A 9,210-nucleotide genomic window follows, 5' to 3' on the forward strand; every position below is an offset into this window, starting at 1 on the left:
ATCGGATCAACACAGAGGATCACACTATCCACATTATCTCTGGTAGCTTTTGTAAATTTTCTTTTTGATTTATATAGCATGTATAAGGTTTGATGATTATATAAATGCTAAGACTTTTTTAATGAATATCCATTAAAGTAAAGAGTGTTGAATATGTTAAATGGTATAATTATAATAGAAGTATAATTTGGTATCAAATTGGTTGAAATGGATTGGTTGGTTGGATTGATCTCGATTTTAGAATTTGCAGGAAAGGTTAGATATTTATAAAGGGGTTATATTGAGCTTATTAAAAAAAAAACTTTGAGATTTTGTGAAAAATTCCCTATGGTTTCGATTTAATTTCGGTTTGGTTCCAAGTATGTTTTGGACTTTGGAAGCTCATTTAAAGGACGACATGACATGTTTCGGTAAATAAATAGTATTTAACTTGTAATAACAGAAAATTAATTCGGTAAACTTCGGTAATGCCTCGTACCCTTTTCCGGCAACGAATACGGGTAGAGGTGTTACACATATGATCTATCAACTAGTTGTAGTGTGACTATAGTTGGTCTTGCCTTTCTTATCCCGAGTTTCTTGAAAACTGACATAAGCATTAGATTGATACTTACACCTAAATCGCATAATGCTTTGCCTACATAATGGTCTCCAATAGAGCAAGTTATAGTGAAACTCCCTGGATCTTTTACTTTTGGTGGAAAATTGTTCTTTAGCATTGTTATGCACCCTTCAGTAAGTGCAACAGTTTCAAACTCCCCTGACCTTCTTTTCTTGGATAGGATACCTTTCATGAATTTCATATAGTTAGGCATTTGTTCTTCCACCAAAGGTATACTAATGTGTAATTATTTCAAGACCTTCAGAAATTTCTTGAATTGAACATCTTGCTTTGACTTTTGGAAATGATGGGAAAAGGTGGCGGTGGTCTTCCTTCCATTTGTTGAGGCTGTTTGCCATGGCATCTGTATTGGCTTTACAAGATGAATTTGTTTTTGTATGCTTCTGTATACTCCCATATTTTGTAGTTTGTTCCACTACTAATTTGAAAGTTGTTCTTTTGGGAACTTTTGAACTTTCCTCCAAGTAAAGGCATCATTCACAACTCTTGGTAGTTGAATGCCACTCCGAAGTGTTATGGCCTCGCATTGTTCCTTTCCTTTATACCGAGAACTTTTTTGTGTCATTAGGTAATGGTCATTGTTGTCTAGAACTTAGTGTAATGGCAATTTGTCACACTTGATTCTCCAAGGCTCTTAAGGAAGCTGACTGACTCTGAATAATTGCATCATTCTTAGCCATATAGTCCTTTAATAGAGCTTCCATAGTTGTTGTTGCAAACGACAAACGTTGTTGCACATTTTTCTATGGCATTGGTTGACTGTATCCAAGTGGTACACCAGCCACATTTTATCGATTAACATTGCTAGCATTTCCCATCCTTGATTGCTCTAGCTGAAACTCAGATGTTGTTTCCACCCTGGATTGTATGTGTTGGAGTAGGGATTATTGCTGTTCCAATTAAAATTCCCTATGTAATACACAGAGGCTGGATTTGATGGGTATTCATAAAAAACATGATCTTCTCTATAGTATACGCATGCTAATTTTGTAACCTTCATCTCCTACACTATAGAGGGTCTTTTAAGAGTTTTAATCATATTTGTTAAAGATGATACCTGAGCTGTTAAAGATGTAATTGCATCAAGTTCCATTGCTCTAGCAACTCTTCTACTAGTACCAACTCTGGTAGTGAGGTACTGATAATCATTGTTTGTTATTATTTCAAGAATTTCATATGATTCATTGTAGGATTTTTCAAGCAATGTCCCACTAGTAGATGTATCCACCATCATTCGCATATGAGCATTTAATCCATTGTATAACATTTCCATCTGTGCCCAATGCTGAAAACCAATGATCAATCATTTTTAAATTAGTTCCTTAAAACGCTCACATGCTTCATATAATGTTTCATCTTCAAATTGCCTAAATGATGTAATGTCATTCCTAAGCTTGGAATTCATGTTTGGAAGATTGTACCTAAGTAGAAATCTTTATCACAGTTCATTCCAAGATGCCACCGTACCTGAAGGTAATGCATTCAACCATGATCTGGCACGATCTCACAATGAATAAGGGAGCAATTTTAACTTAAGGGATGAGTGTAAGTGAATCCTTATTGTTGAAAACACCAAGTTGTTGATTCTGTGGAAGCCTTTGTAGCTATTATGTGGAAGCCTTTGTTGTTGTTCTAAGGAAGCCATTGTGGATGTTCTGATATATGTGAGCCTCTGTGGTTGTTTTTTGTAAGCCCTTGTGGTAGATACTTCGTATGCGTGAGCCCTTATGGCTATAATCTAACATGTGAGCCCTTGTGGTAGGAACTTGTTACACGTGAGCCCTTGTGGCAGAAATCTGGTATATGTGAGCCTTTGTGGTGGAACCTGCTGTATGTGGTAGCCTTATGGTTGTTTCTTTTATATGTGCATCTTTATGAGGATGATTGTTTGAATCCAAGTGGATGCCTCAGTGGATATTTGATGATGTATGGACACCCTTGTGGCTATCTGTTGACAAAGTGTATGTCTGCAACTTCCAAGGAAAACGGAAGATATTTAAAGTGAAGTGTACGCCATAGTGGTACAATTCGTGAAATGATCTCAGGACAAAGAATTCAAAGCCAATGCCAAAGTGGCTAATGCCAAAGTGGCTAACTCTAAAGGAAGAGTGAGTAGTCAGAATGAACCTGTAGGTAAGTTGAATAAAGCCAACTGAGGTAAGATAATCACTAAATGTGAATGAGTATCAGGTAAGAAGAGTGTAATACTCATGTTGTGCTAAACTAATGAGTATTGTCTGATTTCATAAAGTATGTTGTGACGTTTTAGATTTGATGTGTATGGATGAATGTTGTGATGTTATATGTTTATTATATATGTATATAATGTTGTATGTATGAATGATAATGCCTTGCTAGGTACTTGTGAACTTATTATGGATGCCTCTAATTGCAGGATTCATTAGAACGAAGAAAGATGAGATACGATGCCAAGGCTCTGCCATGGAAGTGATGGTATGTATTGATATGCATACAGAGAATATGAAAGGAAAGATTGTGGCTGAAGTGTAGTCTATGCCAAAGGTGTAACACCCCTTACCCGTACCTGAGACCGGGACAAGGAACGAGGCATTACTGTACACAAACATGGACATTCCGGGAAAAATGGGTTATAAAATTTCATTCCAATTTAAAACCAATCGAACAAAATCATATTGTCCCTATTATGGACCTACGAGGTCCAAAACATGTGTTAAAAACGATCCAGGACTAAACTGAGAACTTAAGAAAATTTTAGAAAAAAAATTTTATGTTTAAGCCTCACACGCTCGTGTGGAGGCAATGCACACGCCCGTGTGCTTAGGACACGGCCGTGTCCTTTACCCGTGTGGAATTAATTTTCATTTCGAACCTACAAGGGTTTTCACACGGCCGAGCGCACGCCCATGTCCCTCACACGGCCACGACACGCCCGTGTCACAGCCCGTGTGCAAAAACCTGTACATTTTGTTTATGACATCATCATCCATTTAGGGGCACACGGCCAAGGTACACGCCGTGTGCTAGGCTGTGTCCTCCACACGGTTGAGACACATGGTCCTGTCTTTACCCATGTGTTTACTACCATGCATACTGACCTAAAATTCTAGGTGTAGGGGACACATGGCCGTACAACACGCCCATGGAGCTGACCGTGTGTCACACACGGTTTAGACACATGCCCGTGTGTCTACCCCTGTGGACCTTTTGGAGGCTATTTTCCAAGCCCTTGGGTCACCCTCAAACATCCATACACACTAATGTACTCCCTAGACATCTATCATGGTATAAATGTGCATTTAAAACCTTCTTGGCCAAGGTCAAGCATGTTACTTCATTCCCCTTTTTGACCTATATTAATATTACCCTCTTTGCGTTAGGGTTACCATATACAAAAATCACATTTTATACTTGGCCCATTTTAAAACTCATGCCAATTATGACATAAACCATTATCAAGTGATTTGGCTACATTACACACGTCCATCCATGGTATATTACATCAACCATCACATGAAAACATTCAAGCATGAACATGCACAATTAGTAGGTTTACAACCTACATCAATATTAGTCATATCTCATGGCCATATATAAAATGAATAAGTATATCATTTAAGCCCTTACTTTGGCTAACCAAATGGCACATATAACAAAAATGACCAAGAATCCTATACATGCCATTATAACAAAATAAAAGTTTCTATATACCAAAGCAAGACAAGTTGATAGTGTGATCGATGCTCCAACTGTCTTCCAATCTTCACGAGTCTGCGAGCTCTGTAAGACAAGGGAAAAGAGAGGGGGTAAGCATTAACATGCTTAGTAAGTTCGGATAACAAGAAGGTAAACTTACTGATTATTTAGCATACAACCATATTAGATATTCATTCCAACAAGTATAGTATAATTCCTTTATCACATACACTCAATCATCAAGTTAGTCTCAAGTTAAAACATTATAGCATTAATCTTAGATGAGCTCATCAATTCAAGTATTTCCATTCCATTACTTATCTTAATCCCGTTGAATTTCTCAGAATCTCGATGGATATCCCATTTACTGTCAAATCATACAAGTGATCGTTTCAAGTACGCACTCCCGCGAACCTCGCTCTTACAGCGGGATTACTAGTCCAGGCTAAATCCCTTGCAATGACAATTGCTCTCATGAGCTCGGATTTGAATTACCAGTCTAGGCTAAATTCAGACCCTAATCGGATTACCCATCCGGGCTAAATCCATAATGCACACATATTCTTCAGAGGCTAGATCACTTTAGGAACACCCAGCCGGGCTATATCCTTTTACCGTCAATTCATTTTTGAGAAATCCATCAGATATCCTTTTTATTCAACTAGGACAATTTATCAACTTTTTATCAACACAATATTTTTCATAAATTATTTCATAATGAATATCAATTTTATAACTCATACATGAATATACCTTTTTAATGTATTTAAATAGTCTACATTCGAGTTACACGAACTTACCTGGTAGTCATTTCAGATTCGAATTTCGTTTACTCCAAAACCTTTTGCTTTCCTTGGTCGACCTCCAAAATTGGTCTCTCGAGGTCTATATCAACAAAATAGATTATTAATACCTCACATTATCCATTTTCAGCCTAAAACTCACCCTCGAACAAAATGACCATTTTGCCTCTAACCTTTCACAACTTTTACAAATTATTCCCTAGGCTCGTATAATGGAATGCATGTAATTTCTTGGTTACCCAAGCCTAGCCGAATATTCTTCATACCTATAGCAGCCCATATTTTCTTTCATTTCACATTTTTCTACCAATTTTTACAACTTTTACAAAATGGTCCTTTAAGTCATTTCCATGAAAAACTACTTAGTAAAAATTGTTTACTATCCTTTAAACTCTTATATTCCTCCATAATTCATCAAAAAACAAGCTTCTCATGCATGAGTAAATTTCTAAACATGAAACCTAGCTTAAAATATGGGTAGAAATAGAAAGAGCATCTTATAAGGATCTCAAAAATACAAAGAACATTAAAAACAAGGCTAGGAGTCACTTATTTTCAAGCTTGAAAATGTTGAAACCCTAGCTATGAAGAACATACAAATTTAGGCGGCTATAGGGAAGAAGATGAGTGAATTTTGCTTTGATTTCTCCCTTTTTATTAATTTTATTACCAAATGACCAAAATACGCCTCCTTACTAAACTTTCAATTTTTTCCATGCATGCCCATTTTTGTCCAAAAACTTAGAAATTAGGCAAATTGCTATTTAATGCCTCTTAATTAATAATCCAAAGCAATTTCATACAAATTGCTTCTAGAACCCAAGCTTTGCAACTTATTCAATTTGGTCATTTATTTCAAATTAGACACCTTATACTTAAAATTTCTTCATGAAATTTTCACACATGCATATTTTCATATCCTAGGCCTCATAATAATCATAAAATAAAAATTTTAACATCGGATTTGTGGTCTCGAAACCACTGTTCTGACTAGACCCTATTTTGGGATGTTACATTTCTCCCCCCTTAGGGACTTTCATCTTCAAAAGTCTTACCAGTACATAGGTTCGGATATTGACTTCTCATGGCTTCTTCAGGTTCCCATGTGGCCTCTTCCACTCCGTGTCTATGCCATAAAACTTTCACCAAGGCTATATTCTTATTCCTCAACTGTTTGACTTCTCGAGCCAAAATCTTAACTGGTTTTTCACCATAAGTCATATTCGGTCTAATCTCAACTTCCGTAGGTGAAATCACATGAGAAGGGTCTGATCTATATCTACGCAACATGGACACATAGAATACATCATAAATCTTTTCCAATTCAGATGGCAATGCTAATCGGTAGGCTAATGGTCCAACTCTTTCAGTATTCTCATATGGTCCAATAAACTGCGGGCTCAATTTGCCTTTCCGGCCAAATCTCAACACCTTTTTCCATGAGACACTTTCAAGAATACTTTATCTCTGACTTGAAACTCAATCTCTTTTCTTTTCAAATCAGCATATGACTTTTGCCTATCCGATACTGCTTTCAAGCAATCACGTATCTATTTAACCTTTTTTTTTTAGTTTCCTTGATTAAATCAACTCCATGAATCTGACTTTCCTTAAGTTCTGTCCAATATAGTGGAGTTCAGTACTTTCGACCATACAATGCCTCATAAGGTACCATTTTCAAACTCGTTTGTAAACTATTGTTGTAGGCGAACTCCACCAATGGTAAGTATTTTTCTCAACTACCCTGAAACTCAAGAACGCAACACTGTAACATGTCCTCTAGAATCTGAATCGTCCGCTCAGACTGACCATCAATCTACGGGTAGAATGCCGTATTAAAACTCAACTTTGTACCTAAGGTTTCTTGTAGTTTCTTCTAAAATCTTGAAGTGAACTCGAGATCCTATCTGAAATGGTCGACAACAGTACCCTGTGTAATCTCACAATCTCGGATATGTACAATTCGGCCAATCTATCAAGAGAGTAATCTGTCTGTACCGGAATAAAGTGAACCGACTTCGTTAGTCTATTAACTATAACTCAAACAGCATCTTTCTTTTTCAGGGTTAATGGCAATCCAATCACGAAATCCATGGTAATCTTATCTTATTTCCATTCAGGGACTATCACAGACTGTAGTAAACCCAAAGGTACTTGGTGTTCAGCCTTAACCTGTTGACATATCAAGCATTTCAATGCAAATTTAGAGATTTCATACCATTCCACGAGTACATTGTCCTTAAATCATTGTACATCTTGGTACTTCTTGGATGAATAGACAAGCGACTATCATGTGCCTCTTGCAAAATTTTTTGAATAAGTTCATTATCTTTGAGTACACAAACCCTATCTCGAAACATCAAGCAACCATTAGAATCAATCTGAAAATCTAATTCCACGCCCGTCTCACATTATGCTCTATTGACTTGCAAGTCACTATCATTGATATGAGCGCGTAAATTTCTTAAAGAAATGTCAGCCTGGCTCTTAACTCTGCCAAAATCGAACCATCATTCATGTGTTCATAGCCCTCAATGTAAACAAGGACTTTCTACTTAAGGCATCGGTGACCATGTTCACCTTTCCCGAGTGATAATCAATTATCAGCTCATAATATTTAATCAAATCTAACCATCTCCACTGTCTCAAATTCAATTTCGTTTGAGTCATCAAGTACTTCAAACTCTTGTGATCGATGAATAAATGGCAAGTTTCACCATACAAATGGTGTCTTCAAATCTTCAAGGCAAAGACAATGGCAACTAGCTCCAAGTCATGTGTTGGATAATTTTTCTCCTGCGACTTTAGTTGCCTCGAAGTATAGGCTATCACTTTGTCCTCTTGCATAAACACGTAACCCAATCTATTCAAGGATGCATCGCTGTAGACCACAAATTCTTTTCCAGGTTTAGGTTGCACTAAAACTAGAGCTTCTGTCAGCAATGTCTTTAATTTCCCGAAACTCTGCTAACATTTTTCTAACCACTCAAACTTAACATCTTTTTGTAGCAACCTTGTCAAGGGAGTTCCAATCATAGAAAATCCTTTTACAAAGTGTCGATAGTAACCGGCTAAGCCTAAAAAGCTTCTAACCTCAGTTACATTCTTTGGCGGCTTCCAGTCGACAATAGCAGAAATCTTATTTAGATAAACTCGGATGCCATCACCCGACACAATTTGACGTAGGAATCCGGCCTCTCGAAGCCAAAATTTGCTTTTGCTAAACTTAACATATAGTTGATTGTCTCGTAAAGTCTATAAAACATTCCTCAAATGTTCGACATGCTCGGACTCATTTCGGGAATAAATCAAAATGTCGTCTATGAGTACCAAAATAAACTTGTCCAAGTATAGTTGGAAAACACGATTCATTAAATCCATAAACACAGCTAGGGTGTCTGTAAGACCAAAAGGCATGACAAGGAATGCATAGTGACCATACCTCGTCCTAGAGGCAGTCTTAGGCACGTCCGACTCTTTAACTCATAACTGGTAGTAGTCGAATCTCAGATCTATCTTTGAAAACACGGTGGCTCCCCTCAACTGATCAAACAAGTCATCAATCCTTGGCAAGGGATACTTGTTCTTAATAGTCACTTTGTTGAGTTATCGGTAGTCTATACATAACCTCATCGAACCATCTTTCTTTTTCACGAATAATACGGGAGCACCCCAAGGTTGAAGAGCTCGGTCTTGCGAAACCTTTGTCAGTCAATTCTTGCAACTGTGATTTTAACTTCTTCAACTCAGTTAGGGCCATTCTATACTGAGCAATAGAGATAGACATCATTCCCGGTACTAGCTCAATACCAAACTTCACCTCTCTAGCAGGAGGTAATCCGGGTAGCTCTTATGGGAACACGTTTAGATATTCACAGACTATCGGTACCGACTCAATCTTCAACTCAGATTCTTTAGTATTCAATACGAAAGCAAGGTAAGCTTCGTACCCATTTCTCATATACCTTTGAGCCAATATTGAGGTAATCACAACCGGCGGTGCATTCAACTCATTTGAATCAACCCGGAGAATTTCACCATCTAAGCATTTCAATTTTATGTACTTACTACCGCAATTTACAATCACATCATGGACGGTCAACTAATCCA

General features: G+C 37.3%; 1 non-coding gene across 1 annotated transcript; it reads left to right on the top strand.

Moving 5' to 3' along the window:
* The first annotated feature begins 1,912 nt into the window (after positions 1 to 1,912).
* Positions 1,913 to 2,018, top strand: LOC128289878 (small nucleolar RNA R71). Its single transcript, XR_008279520.1, has one exon. It is a non-coding gene; the product is annotated as a small nucleolar RNA R71 (small nucleolar RNA).
* The last annotated feature ends 7,192 nt before the right edge of the window (positions 2,019 to 9,210 follow it).

Source organism: Gossypium arboreum, chromosome 2, assembly GCF_025698485.1.
Source record: "Gossypium arboreum isolate Shixiya-1 chromosome 2, ASM2569848v2, whole genome shotgun sequence".
Lineage (NCBI taxonomy): Eukaryota > Viridiplantae > Streptophyta > Magnoliopsida > Malvales > Malvaceae > Gossypium > Gossypium arboreum.